This window comes from Durio zibethinus, chromosome 27 (genome assembly GCF_047325235.1).
Source record: "Durio zibethinus cultivar Kanyao isolate XHJ-2024 chromosome 27, ASM4732523v1, whole genome shotgun sequence".
NCBI lineage: Eukaryota > Viridiplantae > Streptophyta > Magnoliopsida > Malvales > Malvaceae > Durio > Durio zibethinus.
The window spans coordinates 9,158,376-9,174,143 of NC_143188.1; the positions used below are offsets into that span (position 1 = coordinate 9,158,376).

Sequence of the window (15,768 nt, forward strand, 5' to 3'; positions counted from 1 at the left end):
AGACTAGAGATAATGACCCGAGCACCGGACGAATTAGGAATTCAAAAAATGGAAGCTAAAAAGCATTTTTGATAAACAAAAAAAAAATGAATCACCACCAATCTTTTTTAGGGTGTGATTGGTCACCCAAATATTTTTGTCCTTTTTTATAAAATAGTTAAAAGATTTAAAGGTTTTATAAAAAGAAACATTGAGGTCTACAAAATCAAATTTAAGGTTTAGAAGTCAATTACACGTGGAGAAAGATTAGCACCCTCATAGCACCCATCGAAAAGCATACTAGTTGATAGTATGTTATCCTTAAACTTTGGTTAAAATGGTCCCATTTTAGTGCTTAGAAATTAATTCCTTTTTCATTAATTCATAAAAAGAACTTGAATTTTTTTTCATTTTGAATACAAATCAATTTAAAAAAATAAAAATAAAACAATTTATTTTTAGATCAAAGTGAAAATACCTTAAGTATCAAAACACCTTTTTCACTCTCCTATATTTAGGTAGAGTTTCAAAAATATCCTTTAGAGTTTTCAAATTGCCCTACAAAACTGAGATAACACCTAGCATAAATAGTAATAACTGAGAATCCCCTTTATATTTAGGCTAGATCTCGATGACTATATTTAATTGAGATATTATCTTAGTTAAAATATTTTTCTTGGAAAAAGCATCACTTAAAAACATATTTATGATATGCATGAATATAATATATGATGAATACATGATATGAATGACAAGGTATAAACGCATGATAATTTAAAGATGCTTGCAACAAAGTAAAATAAAATGCAAATACATGAAATGTGGCTAGTGTTGGTTTTAAAGTTTGGGGGTTGGTTTAGGTTTTTAGGGTTTGAGGGAAGTTTCAGGTCTAGGTTTGGTTTCGAGGTTAGGTTTAGGGTTTTTGTTGGTTTGGAGTCTAGGTTAGGGTTTAAGGTTGGTTGGGGTCTAAGTTAGGCTAGGGTTTAAGATTTAGGGTTTAAGGTTTTGGTTTAGGGTTTATGTTTAAGGTTTAGGGTTTCATGGGTGGTTTTAGGGTTTCATGGGTAGTTTAAGGTTTCATGAGGGTTTAGCATTTCGTGAAAAATGCTTATGATGAAAACAAATAACAAAAATGCCATTGGTAAAAATATAAATATTGATACATGAAAAATGCAAGATTAAAGGATAAACTAATTACAAATCTAGGCATTTTAAAAACTATATTACAAACTAAATGTGCATATGAGAATGTGATGTAAATGGATCAAACACTAATTGTTTTTGGAATTTTAAGACATGTCACTATGTTTTTTCTTTTTTGAACCTCATGCAAGTAAACACTAATATAACCATACAACCTACTAAACTAACATTTTATTTATGGAAAATTTAATCAAATACATGGAACTCTTGAAGAAGAATGCAAGAACACAAGCAAACACATATGAATGAACCAACATTTAGGCTTCCATCAAGCTAAGAGGTTTTGGCCAAGCATGGGAATAGCTTGGCTGAACCTCTTCATGGCTTCCCCACAATTTCACAACCATTCATTTGATCTAAACATGCATCAATTATTCATAAAATCATCACATGAAGGCTTTTATACCATGAAAGAAATTTTATCAAATATGTAATGAACTAAATAGTAAAGAAACCATAAAACCAAATATACATAGCCAAACACCAAATATACACCACTAAATTGATCAAAATTCATGCAAATAACAAGCAAACCAATAACTAAATCATTCATATAGATGAGAAGCTAGGACAACATTTAAAAGGAACCAAAATGAGGTTTAGCCATGATAGAAGGAGGTTTGGCCAAACCTCCAACAGCTTTAAATAGTGGATTCTTGTTTTTTTGTTGCTTGACTTTAATTCAATCCAACTATGGTTTTGTTGGATAAAGTTTTGATCCAAGCTTGAAATCAAATGAAAAACTATAAATTTCTCAAAAAATAAAAAATTAAAAGCTAAATGGTATGAAAAATATGATAAATGGTACGGAATGTTTATGAAAATGTAAAGGAAAAATGGTAGAATAATTATACCTACTCTAAGCTCTTCACCAAGATTTTTTTTCTTCTTTTTTTTCCTCCCTTCCTCACATCCTAGTTGGCTTCCTTCTCTTCCAAAACATGAATCCTGGCCTCTAATGAATAGAAAATATCTCTTCCTTAATGCATGCAAGCCCTTTGATTAAAAGTTCATTTAATGGTTAAATATTCTCTGTTGTTTTCTTTGCAAGGTGCCAACTTTTACCCTTAGATCTAGCCTCTCAAGATCATCCTATGGTTAAGAATGCTTATTGCCAAAGATTATATTTTTAATGTTGTTGGAACCAAGTGCAAATGCCATTTTACCCCATTTTAGAAAGTTTTCGATTTCTAAGCCATTTTCTAGGAAAACAATGCTTCCCTTATTCATTTTCATGATTTTAAAGCACCAAAAATCTTTAAATAATATAAAGCTAAGATCAAGAAGTTTATGTAAAAATTTGACGTCGTGAAGGTTAAATTACAAAATTACCTCTAAAAGGTATTTTAGTAATTTCATATCTCTTGAAGTGTTGCCAAAGTTTTTAATGCATCAAAATTTATCAAATAATTTAAAAACATGATCTAGAATATTTCACGAAAAATAACCTTGGGAAAGTCAAATTACAAAAATATTTCAAAATGGTATTTTTGTAATTTCACACATTTTGAGGTAGAATCGAGGTTTCAATATTCTAAAAATCATCAAATAATATTAAATCATGATCTAAAATTTTTCATAAAATTTTGATATTAAAAAAGTCAATTTATGAAAGTACCCTTAAAGATATTTTAGTAAATTCACACTTCCTAAAGTGTGACTAAGATTTTGAAGCATCAAAAATCATTAAATAATATCAAATAAGCTTTCACAAAAATTTAACTTTGAGAAAGCTAAATTATAAAAATATCTTTAAAAATATTTTGATAATTTTATACTACTCAAAATGCAATGAAACTTTAAAAAATCACAAATTCAATTTAAAACAATATTGTATTTATTTTAGGCCTCTGAAGCTTTACTCTACTCCTTTCTCTTTTATTGTAATGTACCCAACGCACCAACAACATCAACTCTTATTTCCATCATTAATTATTCGTCTTTTTCTCTCTTCACTCTCCACTGTGTTTTTATTTCTTCTCCAACGGACCAACGCCACCTTTTCAGCTCAAACAACAGATGACCTGACCTGACCCAGCAGCTCTAACACTGTAGTCTCTTTTTTTTTTTTCTCTCTTTCTGAGCTCGAATTTGTAGTAAGTTGTTTTCAACTTTAGGGGTTTGGGCTCTCTTTCTTAGCTGAAACTAAGAGGAAGCCAAAGAAGTGGTTTTGGTGGAGAGAATCCGTTTTTTTTGTTTTCTTTTGGGTCGAAAAAGAGGTTCTTCATTGCCTATCTCTTTGTTTTGCTCAAAGCATTTCTGACCATCTACTTTGTCCTTTTCTACCTTCACCACTTGAACACTTTCTTCTTCTTCTCTCCCTGTTCAGTGTTCACATTCACACCCCGAATTTTCCTCCTCCAAATTTTACCATTTCTAGCTTCCATTTAATCTATACAATAGAGATACTAGATATATATAATATAATAACAATACCATGGGGGCTTAGCATTTTTTTTTCTCTATTGAGTTGAAGGGAAAAAAATGCTGTTAAAGGTCTTAGTTTTTCTTGTTTTGGTTTCAGTTGTTGTAAACTCTCAACAGCCAATCTTCGACGACGATGTTTTGGGGTTAATCTTCTTCAAAGCAGGGCTCAAAGACCCAAATGCAAAGCTCCAATCTTGGATTGAGGATGACAACGATCCCTGCGACTGGGTGGGTGTTAAATGTAACCCGACTACTTACCGGGTCACGGAGCTTCGCCTTGATGGCCTCTCTCTTTCTGGTCATGTTGGCCGTGGCTTATTACGGTTACAGTTCCTTCGAGTTTTATCACTTTCAAATAACAACCTTACAGGAAAGATAAACTCTGAGCTTTCTCACATTGGGAGCTTGGAGGTTATTGATTTAGGTAGAAACAGCTTGTCTGGGTCGATCCCTGATAATTTTTTGCACAATGTGGGTCTCTAAAGTCGGTTTCTTTTGCAAAAAACAATCTTACAGGGCAAATCCCTGATTCGTTGAACTCTTGTTCGGCTCTTACGGCGGTTAACTTTTCATCTAATCAGATTTCTGGGCAGTTGCCTTCTGGAATTTGGTTTTTGAGGAGCCTTCAATCCCTTGATATGTCTGGTAATTTGTTGGAGGGAGAGATTCCTCAAAGAATTGGAAACTTGTACGATTTGAGACAAATAGATTTGGGAAACAACAGTTTCTGTGGCAGGCTGCCAGGAGATATTGGAAGTTGTTCACTATTGAAATTGATAGATTTTACTGAGAATTATTTGTCTGGTAGCCTTCCGGATTCAATGCAGAGGCTTGGTTCATGTACTTCAATCAGTTTACGAGGAAATTCTTTCAGGGGACAAGTTCTGGATTGGATTGGACAATTGACAAATCCTGAGAGTTTGGATCTTTCTGCAAATCACTTTTCTGGTGGAGTTCCATCTTCTCTGGGAAATCTGCAGTTGCTGAGGGAATTGAATCTGTCAATGAACCAGTTTACAGGTGCATTGCCAGAGTCAATGGCTAATTGTTTTAACCTTTTGGCTATGGATATCAGCCAGAATCTGTTGAGAGGCAACGTTCCATCATGGATATTTAAGATGGGTGAGAAGAGTGCGTTGGTTTCTGGAAACAAGCTTATTGGGAGCACGGAAAGCCTTTTACTCGCTTCAAGAGGGCCGTCTTATCAAGGCCTTCAGTTCTTGGATCTTTCTTCAAATTCTTTATCTGGTGAAATTCCATCTAACCTTGGGGTTCTTAGCCGCTTGCTCTTCCTTAATATGCCCAGGAACCATCTTTTTGGTTCTATTCCGGCCAGCATAAGAGAATTGAAGACCGCAGAAGTTATTGATTTAAGTGACAATATGCTGAATGGAAGCATTCCTTCTGAAATTGGAGGAGCGATCTCACTTAAGGAACTGAGGTTGCAGAGGAACTTTCTATCTGGGAAAATTCGAACTCAGATAGTGAATTGTTCATCACTAACAATTTTGTAAGTTCTTCCTTACTCTTTTATTTATTTCTTCCGGGGGCTTTATCTTGAGTTATATACATTGTTATTTAAGCTTTAAAGTTTTCTTAATACTGAAAAAGTTTGCATTGGCACATTAACTTTACACTATTAGGCTCTGTCTAATTGATGTTAACTGCTGCCCTACATTTGAAGCATGTATTATTCCTGAGGCTGTTACAGTGCTTTATATGGATTGATCACCGACTTTAGTTAAATGTATCATGGCTATTTGGATTGGCACTTCTCAAATCCATTAGTTCCTTAAAGTTATCAAATAATATGTTTAAGTCGTTGAATAAGCAAATCATCTATATATAAAAGTGTGAACTCTAAAACTATTAAAAATGAATGACATAAATACTCTTATAAATTTTAAAAAATAACAAATTTACCTTTAAATTTCTAGCATTTTTTATTTATGTATTAAAGATTATTTTCCATTAAATATATATAATTTATTAGTTAATTATTTAAATTAATCCAAAAGTATTAAAAGTGAATAACATAAATATCCTTATGAATTTTAAAAAATAACAAATTTACCTTTAAATTTCTAGCATTTATTTATTTATTTAATAAAGATTATTTGTCATTAAATATATAACTTTTTATTCATTAGTTATTTAAATTTAAATCAATTATAAATTTATGAATAGAATTTATATCAAATTAAACTACATTAAAAATTTATTTGTGGGATATGGTGGATGTGTTGTCAAAAATTAACTCAAATTTACTCTTATCTATTTTTTTTGTAGGATTTTTTTGTTCAATTTCATAAGTAATAATTCAATTAAATTCATATAAAACATATTTCTCATCCTATGAGCTATGGCATACTATGAGTCCTTGATATTGAACAAAACATAGACAAAATCTTTCCTCTGTCACTCAATGAGTCATTATTTTAGTCTAAATTATTATATCATAATGTTTATGCCCCAAAAACATTTAATTTTATCTTAAGTAAAACATATAATTTTTCTTTTTCAAGATGCAACCTAATTTACTCTTTATCTTCTTTAATAGTACATATCATGAGTACTTAAATATATTCATATTTTTTATTTATTTAATTTAGATCAATTAAAATTAAAGTTCATACAAAATTATTAATTAAATTATTAAAATATCATTGAGAAAGAGTAATACATGTATTGCGGTAAGTTTGTATATTTGAATTTTTTTTTATTTTTTATGATAAATATACATTTATATGTATAATTATTGCAAACATTAATTTTTTTTATCATAATATTTCTAATCACTTTATGCAATAATGTCTTAACGTTACAATGACTAAATGAATCTTTGCTTTATGAACAAAATCTCTTGTATATGTGAATTGTAACTAAACTTAGATTTTATTTTGTCTTCTATAGATTGATTCTATATTAAATCTAATTTAATTTCAGTCAATCCTTATTCTTTTATTTTTAATTTCAAATATTTTTTACTTAAGATATTTTTATGAAATCATAGTCAGTACTATTAAGAAACATTAAACTTGACGAAGAGAAATTATTTGATATAATATTAGTTGAGTTTTTTTTAATTTCACAAATGGGTTAAAAAATTAACACATCACTCACTTATTTTTGAAATTAGGTTTTTTTTTTTTTTAATATAACTCACTTATTTTTTCAATTAGTCTTTTTTAATATACTCTGAAGCTTAAAGGGTATGTGTGTTACATTACTAATTTCAATTGTGAAATTTAAAAACTTTACTATCAATATATTTTATAATTTTTCTTTGAATAATATAAATTTATTTTTTTCAATCAAGAATGCTCTAGAATATTTTTGTATTTTGATAGTGAAAAATATTTTAATCACATGATTAATTGTGCGCATTTTGTTGAATAATCAAAGCTTTGTTAGTTTTGTAACCAATTATTATATTCTTTGAATCAATAATGTTATAGTTTATTTTCTATTATTTGTTTATATTCTTTAAGTATATAATTATTAATTTGTACTCTTATTACGAAAGCATCTATTTAATAATTATTTGAACTTTATGAGTGTGTTTATTATAGATAAATACATATATCATCTATGATATCTACATATGAGAGTGTGAACTCTAAATAATATTAAAAGTGATTTTTTTATTTTTTACACTCCTATTAATAATACATTGCATGCCAATCATGCATGTCCAACCAATTCTTTGATTCATAAAGAAAGGAAGACATATAATTAAACACATTAGTTGCATAATAAAAAATTTGAAGTATGAGGATGTGAAATAAAATACGTTTATTTATATAATCTTACAATTAAGATAAAAAAATTAATTCAATTAATAATGTTAAATTATATATATACAAAAATAAAACAAATGAATCAATTAATATTTCATTTAGATCGTAAAATTATTAAATTAGTCTTTTTATTATTCAGTGGGTCAATGTATCATAATATATATATATAAATGATTAAAAAAAAAAGGTGTTGGACGACAAATGATAACTTGTCATTTTTTTTCTCTTAATGCGTAAAAAGTGCTCCACTTGGAATTTAGTCAACTTTACTATAAAAAATTTATTTAAATTTAGCTAAATATTTAGAATACTCACAAACATATACATACTTTAGATTTTATAGCCTACCTTGAACAAAACATTCTATAATTAAGAAAATGTTTAATATATATCTATATTATATAGAAAATGTGATAATTTATTAAATTATCTATATTTATTTTTATTTAATATTTTTTAGTAAATTAAAATATTACCTACTTTTTATTTATTTTCTTATTAAAATAGTTTTGCTTTAGTAACGTAAACAATACGGTTAGAAGGCTTAAAATAGTTTTTCTACAAATGAATAATTTAGTGTTTATAATATATTACACCTATTAATATGATTTACACAATTAAATTAATTATAGAAGATTTAATGGTAACTCAATTATAACTTAGTAGTAAATGTATAATAATATAGTAGCAAATTATTGATAATTTTTTTTATACATTAGTGATAATTTAGACAAAATTAATAACAACTTTATACTAAATTAATGATAACTGTACAATAAATTATGGATAACTTAATAGTAAAATAATAATAACTTAATAGTAAATAAATAATAATTTAGTAGTAAATAATTGATAAAATTGTGTATGATAACATAATAATAAATACATAATAACATAATTTGAAATAATAAATAATTTAACAGTAAATCATTTATACATAATTGTAAATGTATAACACATATTAGTAAATTAAATATAACTAAATAAAAAATAAATTATAACTTAGTAATTAATTATTGATAACTTAGTAATAAATCAATGAGAACTTAATAGTAAATTAATGATAACTTAATAGTAAATAAGAATCAGTTTAATATTCTCTCCATCTCAATAAAATTGTCACATTTTTTTTTGTTGGTCAATTTTTTTTCAATTTTAATCACCAGTTCTTTTTTATTTATTATTGATAAAAATATGAAAAAATATTTTAAAAACTTTAGATGAAGTGGTTTCTAAATAAATGTTTTGTAAAATTTAATTTATTAAAATATTTAAAATAATAGATATCAAAGTTAGAAAAATTTAACCAAAAAGATCAATTGTGACAATTTAACTGCGAATAGATAAAGGGAGTAGTAATTAATTGAAAAATTTAGTAATAAATCATAAATGGCTTAGTAATAAATCAATGATAATTTAATAGTAAATAATTTATAACTAAGTAGTAATTAATAATTGAAAATTAAAAGTAAATCAATATAACTTAATAATAATCATCAGTAAATTAATAGTTAATCAGTAATAATTTAATATAGTAAATTAGAGATATAATTTAATAATATATCAATTATAATTTAGTAGTAAATTAGTAATAATATAATAGTCAAAGCATAATAACTTAATAATAAATCAATTATAACATAGTTGTAAATGCATAATAACATAGTTGTAAATTAATGATAACTTCATAAAAAATGATAACTTAATAGTTAATCATTGATAATTTAGTAGTAAATTAATGAAAACTTAGTAGTAAATTAGTGATAGTATAATAGTAAATTTAATTTAGTTTAATAGTAATTAAATTATAAATTTAGTAGTGAATTATAAATAATTTAGTAATAAATCAATGATAATTTAATAGCTAATTACTAAAATTGAGTAGTAAAAAAATGATAACAAAGTACCAAATGCATAATAGTATAATAGTAAATCATTAATAATTTAGTAATAAATTATTGATAACTTAGTAATAAATTACTAATAACGCAATAGTAAAACATTAATAACTTAACTGTAAATCAGTGATAATTTAGTTATAAAGCAATGATAATTTAGTTGTAAATTAGTTAATTATTAATAACTTTATAGTAAATCATTAATAACTTTATAGTAAATCAGAAATAACATTATAATAAATTATTAATAACTTAATAGTAAATTATCAATAACTTAGTAATAAATCGTTTATAATTTAGCAGTAAATCATCTATAACTTAGTGATAAATCATGATAATTTAGTAAAAAATCAATGATAAGATAGTAGTAAGTGAGTAATAACTTATTTGTTAATTAGTGATAACATTTTTTTTTATACTTAAAGTTACTAATGATTTAACCTTGGTTACTAGAAAGAGAAAAGGATTAGGATAAACCTACCATGAACTTATTCATTAAAAAAATTTAGTAAAAAATTTTTAAATTTGAACAAAACAATAATGTTATATTATATAAAAAGAAAATTGTCTCATATATTGTAATTAATTGATAAAATTAATAGTATATCATAAATAACTTAGTACTAATTCAATGATAATTTAGTAGTAAATAATTGATAACTTAATAGCTAAATATTGAAAACTTAGTAATATATCAATGATAATTAGTAAATGCATAATAACATAAAAGTAAATCACTAAATTTAGCAATAAATCACTAATAACATAGTAATAAGTCATTTATAACTTAGTTGTATATCAATAATAATTTTGTAGTAAATCATTGATAACTTTATAGTAAATTAGTTATAACTTTATAATAAATTATCAATAACTTAGTACTAAATCATTAATAACTTAATAATAAATCATTTATAACTTAATAGTAAATCATTAATAATTTAATAATACACTACTAATAACATAGTAATGAATCAATAATAACTTAATTGTCAATTGATGATAAAGTTTTTTGTATTTGATGTTTTCAGGGATTGAACTCCAGTTACTAGCAAGAGTGAAGTAAAAACTTAGTAATAAATCAGAGTTATCTTAGTCGTAATTTATTTATAATTAAATGTTAAATCGCTTATAATTTAGTTATAAATCAGTGATAACAATAAATCAATAATAACTTATTAGTAATCAGTTTTAGCTTAGTAGTAAAGTCTGGATAACTTAATAGTAAATTATTCATATTTTAATAATAAATTAGTAATATAACTTAGCAGTAAATCATCGATAACATGTAGTAGTAAATCATTACTAACTTAGTAGTTTTTTTTTTTGTTAAATATTGACATAGAGCTATATTTTTTTTAATATGTCTAACATATTTAATTGATTTAAAAAATTATACTAATTGCCATTTAATACTAAGGTATTGAGTTATAATATTTGTGGATATTTTTCACATATATAAATAATTAAAACAATATTCATGTACCAATTACTATAACAACATATTTTGATTAAAAAAATCAAATTTTGAAGTGAAAATTTGGAATAACTTTATCTATACTTGTATGTCATTGATTGTCTATTTGATAATATATTAATAGTAACTAGATTAATGTTGTATCTTTACTAAAATAAATTGTTGTGTTTTATGGTATCATTTATAACATTGATAGCAATTACACAAAAAATTATTGTCTTTAAAGATATTTTTAAAATGAAAGAGAAAAATAATGAGTCTAAATTTATTGGAAAATACCATAAAAAAATTATCTATTAGTTATTTTCTCAGGTACATAATATTTTAAATTAAAATATATGATCTAATAACACTAATAATAGTATGAATTCTATAAATTATAATTTTATAACAATATCATTTAAATGATAAATTTTTTTAATGACTTATACTTGATAAATAATTAAGTGTTCATTGAATAATGAAATTACTCCATTTTAATTAAAAAAGAGTTCAAATATTAAAAATATATTCACTATCAATTTTAAAGTCTAAGATTTAAAGCATAATTTTCCTTCAAAATATACCTTTTGATATTTGTCTAAAATAGATCATATCTTATTAATTTTAAAATTATGATATGTCATTATTTAACAAACAATAATAATATTGAACCAAAGTTAATTGAAAAAAGTATTTGAATATTTAAAGAACAACATAAAAAACTATTTGATTAGGATAAGGTATACCTTTAAGTAAAGTTTGTTATTTAAACTCTTAATATAACATATTTTAATAAGTTATGTATATTTAATAGCTTTTTAAGAAATAAGTATTTGATACTAAAAGTAGTTTTAGTTAATATCCCTTATAAATACATAAATAAACATCATTGATTATTACATCAAGATAGTAATAGTTTTTTATAACTTCACATCCTTTTTTTAGAATATGTTTACAAATTAATATTTGTAATTAGTAAAATTCATATAAGTATGCATTTTTTACTATAGAATGAAATTACAAAATGATTTATATTATAAATAAGTACATGTTAAAAACATAAGTTAGTAATGAAAAAAAAAAGTATATATTTACTTTATTTCAAGTAACAAAAACTTTATAAAATTTTGGTTTCAAATAAAAAAAAAGAATTTAAAATTTAAATAGCAATAAATGAAAAGTAATAGTTTGAATGAGTTCGACAATGATCAATTACCTAAAAAATTTATAAAATTGAAGATAAAACTCCACTACTAAAAAAGCTTAAAAAAGCTCTAGAAGAAACATAAAATAGAGAAGAAGAAAAGAATATAGTCCGATTTAATTGTGATAGAAGATAATCTTTTATAGTTAAAAAAAAATTTAAAAAGGAAAAAAATTAGAAAAAAAGAATGAAGATGATGACTTAACACTAAAAGACTTAAAAGAAATTTTCTAAAAAGAATCAAAATAAAGAAAGATTAAATATTTATTTTTATTAGAATTTTAATTTTAATTTTTTGTTATATTTATTTTTTAGAACTTAAATTTACATTTTTAATTTAATTTAATACAATGATAATTATTTCAATTTTATTATTATAAAATATCAAAATTATTATATTATATTATAATTATAATTTGGTTAACAATATCGTGCCTAGCACGTGGAATAAAACTAGTGATATATAAATGATCGTTGTCATTCTTTAGGGAGATGATAGGTCCTTGTTGACTCATAAGCGAATGACTTGTTGTAAGTTGTTTTATTAGGAACCCAGGCTGTTGCTTACAATATTTTAAATAGACAAAAAATGGCTTTTCTAGAATTGAATTGGTCTGATTGATTTTTCTTTTTCCTTTTTTATTAGTCCATGATTGGATTTTCTCCTGTTTTTGGTGTTAATGTAGCAGTACTCATTCTACATTCAAATTTTAAACAGGGCACCTCCATTTTTCTAACATTTTTTTTACATTTTTTTTCTGGTTTCTATTTCAATGGTACAGAATTCTATCCCAGAACAACCTATCTGGCTCAATCCCTCCTGACATTTCAAACTTAAGCAACCTCCAGTATGTAGATTTGTCATTGAATGGCCTAACTGGAAGCTTGCCAAAAGAGCTAGCAAATATTTCTCAACTCTTGTCCTTTAATATCTCTCACAACCACCTTAATGGTGAACTTCAACTTGGGGGTTTCTTCAATACCATCCCTACTTCATCCGTCTCTGGAAATCCATCGTTGTGTGGTTCAGCTGTCAACCGCTCTTGCCCAGCTGTCCATCCCAAGCCCATTGTCCTCAACCCTAACTCGTCCAACTCCATTGGTGGCTCCTCTCCAAATCATCATCGCAAGAAAATTGTGCTCAGCATCTCTGCCCTCATTGCCATTGGTGCAGCTGCTTTCGTTGTCATTGGTGTAGTAGCTATCACTGTCCTAAATATCCATGCCCGCTCTTCTATGTCATGTGCTCCTGGAGCTCTCACCTTATCTGGTGGGGAAGATTTTAGTTGTTCTCCCACCCATGATCCAAACTATGGCAAACTTGTAATGTTTTCAGGGGATGCTGACTTTGTTGCCAGGGCTCATTCCCTACTTAACAAGGACTGTGAGCTTGGTCGTGGAGGGTTTGGAGTTGTTTATCAAACAATCCTTCGCGATGGGCGTGCAGTTGCCATCAAGAAGCTGACTGTTTCAAGTTTGATCAAGTCTTAAGAGAAGTTCGAAAGGGAAGTAAAAAAAATTGGAAATCTTGTAGATCTTGAAGGATATTACTGGACTCCTTCCTTGCAACTCCTCTTTTATGAATTTGTTTCAAGTGGGAATTTGTATAAGCACTTCCATGACGGAGCTGGCAAAAGTTGCCTATCTTGCGTCAAAGATTTAACATAATTCTTGGGATGGCCAAGGGTCTGGCCTAGTTGCACTGAATGAATATTATTCACTATAATCTTAAATCAACTAATATTCTGATAGACAGCTACGGTGAGGCCAAGGTTGGAGATTTTGGCCTTGCAAGGCTGTTGCCAACACTAGATCGATGCATTTTAAGCAGTAAAATACAAAGTGCACTTGGTTACATGGCTCCTGAATTTGCATGTAAGACTCTGAAAATAACCGAGAAATGTGATGTGTATGGCTTTGGCATCTTGGTCTTAGAGGTGATAACAGGGAAGAAGCCAGTGGAATTCATGGAGGATGATGTTGTGGTGCTGTCCGACGTGGTCAGGCAGGCGTTTGAGGATGGTAGGGTAGAGAAATGTGTTGATGGGAGGCTTCGGAGTAACGTCCCAGCAGGAGAGGGAATTCCAGTCATAAAGCTTGGTTTAATATGTGCATCTCAAGTGCCATCAAATCGGCCAGACATGGAAGAAGTAGTAAACATTTTAGAGCTAATCCAATGCCCTTCTGATGGCCAGGAGGAGCTAGAGTAATTGATTAGAGATTGAGAAATCCCGGTGAAGAAGAATCCAGTTTGTTCTATGGTAAAAGAGAAACAGATTATGAAACAAACTCCCCCGCCCCACTTTTTCCCAATTCTTAATGTTTTATTGTACGCCTTAGTGCCTTATTTTTTTCCCCCATTCCTTTTTGGTATTTTGTTACATACAGCTTCACTTACCAATCCTATTCACTGTCAGAAAATGAGACTTTAGATATTATTCAACATCAAAGGTATTTCTGTTTATAACCAGACAATCTTCCGTTTCATATCCTGTATTTGTTTCCCTTATGAACGAGTGTGGATTGAAAGAATGAAGGAAAGCAACGAAAAAGGGAAAAAAAAATGCACAATAAGAACAGGAAGAGGAAGTGAAATAAAGCAATGCAAGCTGACAATGTAATCAAAACATAAAGTAAATGCAGAAGTGAATGGTATGATAGAAACACATTACGACGTTGAAGAAAAGCACTCATTTGCGTTTTTTGTTTAAAGCTTGAATTCAATCTTTTATGCTTTTCCCTTTTTAGAATATTTGGCACCCTTGGCCGTAAGGTGTGCAACATGGTCAACAGCTTTTAAAAATCAAACCCAGCAGTCACACGCCCCTACTGATACCAAGTATCCTACCCGAACCCAAAGTTTGTTACCAAAATGTATGATTGAATCATAAGAGGTTAGACCCCCTGTTTTCACAATCTGATCAAATTATTAATACTTCGTTTTGAAGTTTTAATTTAATACCCACGGGAAGGGAACCTAATAAAAAGGGCGTTGGACATCATCACATTTTTCTTCAACTTTTATTTTTTTTTTTTCTTTTTGGGCAATGGTGGCAAGCATGGCATTATTTATTTGGTGCTTCAAAATCATACCATGTCTTCCCATAGGAGTCTACATTGATTGTACTAACCCTTTTGAAAGAAATATTATAACTAGAATGTATTGTAATGAGTAAAACCTAATGTTTGATAATAATTCTTAAAAAAAGTTCTACAAAACAAATACCAAGGATGATGATGTAATTAAACTGGCAAGTGTGGACAGTGGAGGTTCTAAAACCATTTTTAAGTGATTAGGTTAGGCTGGCTGGATCCCTTCTGCCTCATGCTAACTTCAATTCTAAACAATAACTATATCTAGGGAGGGAGAGTAAACAGAAATTATTACTGCTACTATTATTTGTCTAAAACTTAGGAGAAAAGGAAAACTGCATTTTATTATGTTCTAGAAATTTGTGTTCAAAAACAAGAAGAATATGCTTCGTGATGGCATGGGTGTGAATGTGATTGTCCTCTGTTTATCAAAGAGACAAAATGATAGACGCCCCACCTGACTTTTAAAAAAGCAATTACCGACTACCTAACCAATCGTAGAAAATGCGCCCGCGTGCGAGACAAAAAGAGAAATTTGCCTTCCCGTATATGTATATGCATGCGTGTGCGTGCGTACGAGAGAAAACAGTGGCCAAGTAGAGACACGTAGGAGATGCATTAGAATAGTGGATGGATCCACCATGAATGGCGGACCTTTGTTTATAGTCTAATCACAATGTGCGCTGCAAATGTGGAATTTGGACT

At 27.6% G+C, this 15,768-nt stretch overlaps 1 pseudogene; it reads left to right on the forward strand.

The window, feature by feature from the left end:
- The first annotated feature begins 3,666 nt into the window (after positions 1–3,666).
- On the forward strand, positions 3,667–15,148 carry LOC111279377 (leucine-rich repeat receptor-like protein kinase PXC2; annotated as a pseudogene).
- The last annotated feature ends 620 nt before the right edge of the window (positions 15,149–15,768 follow it).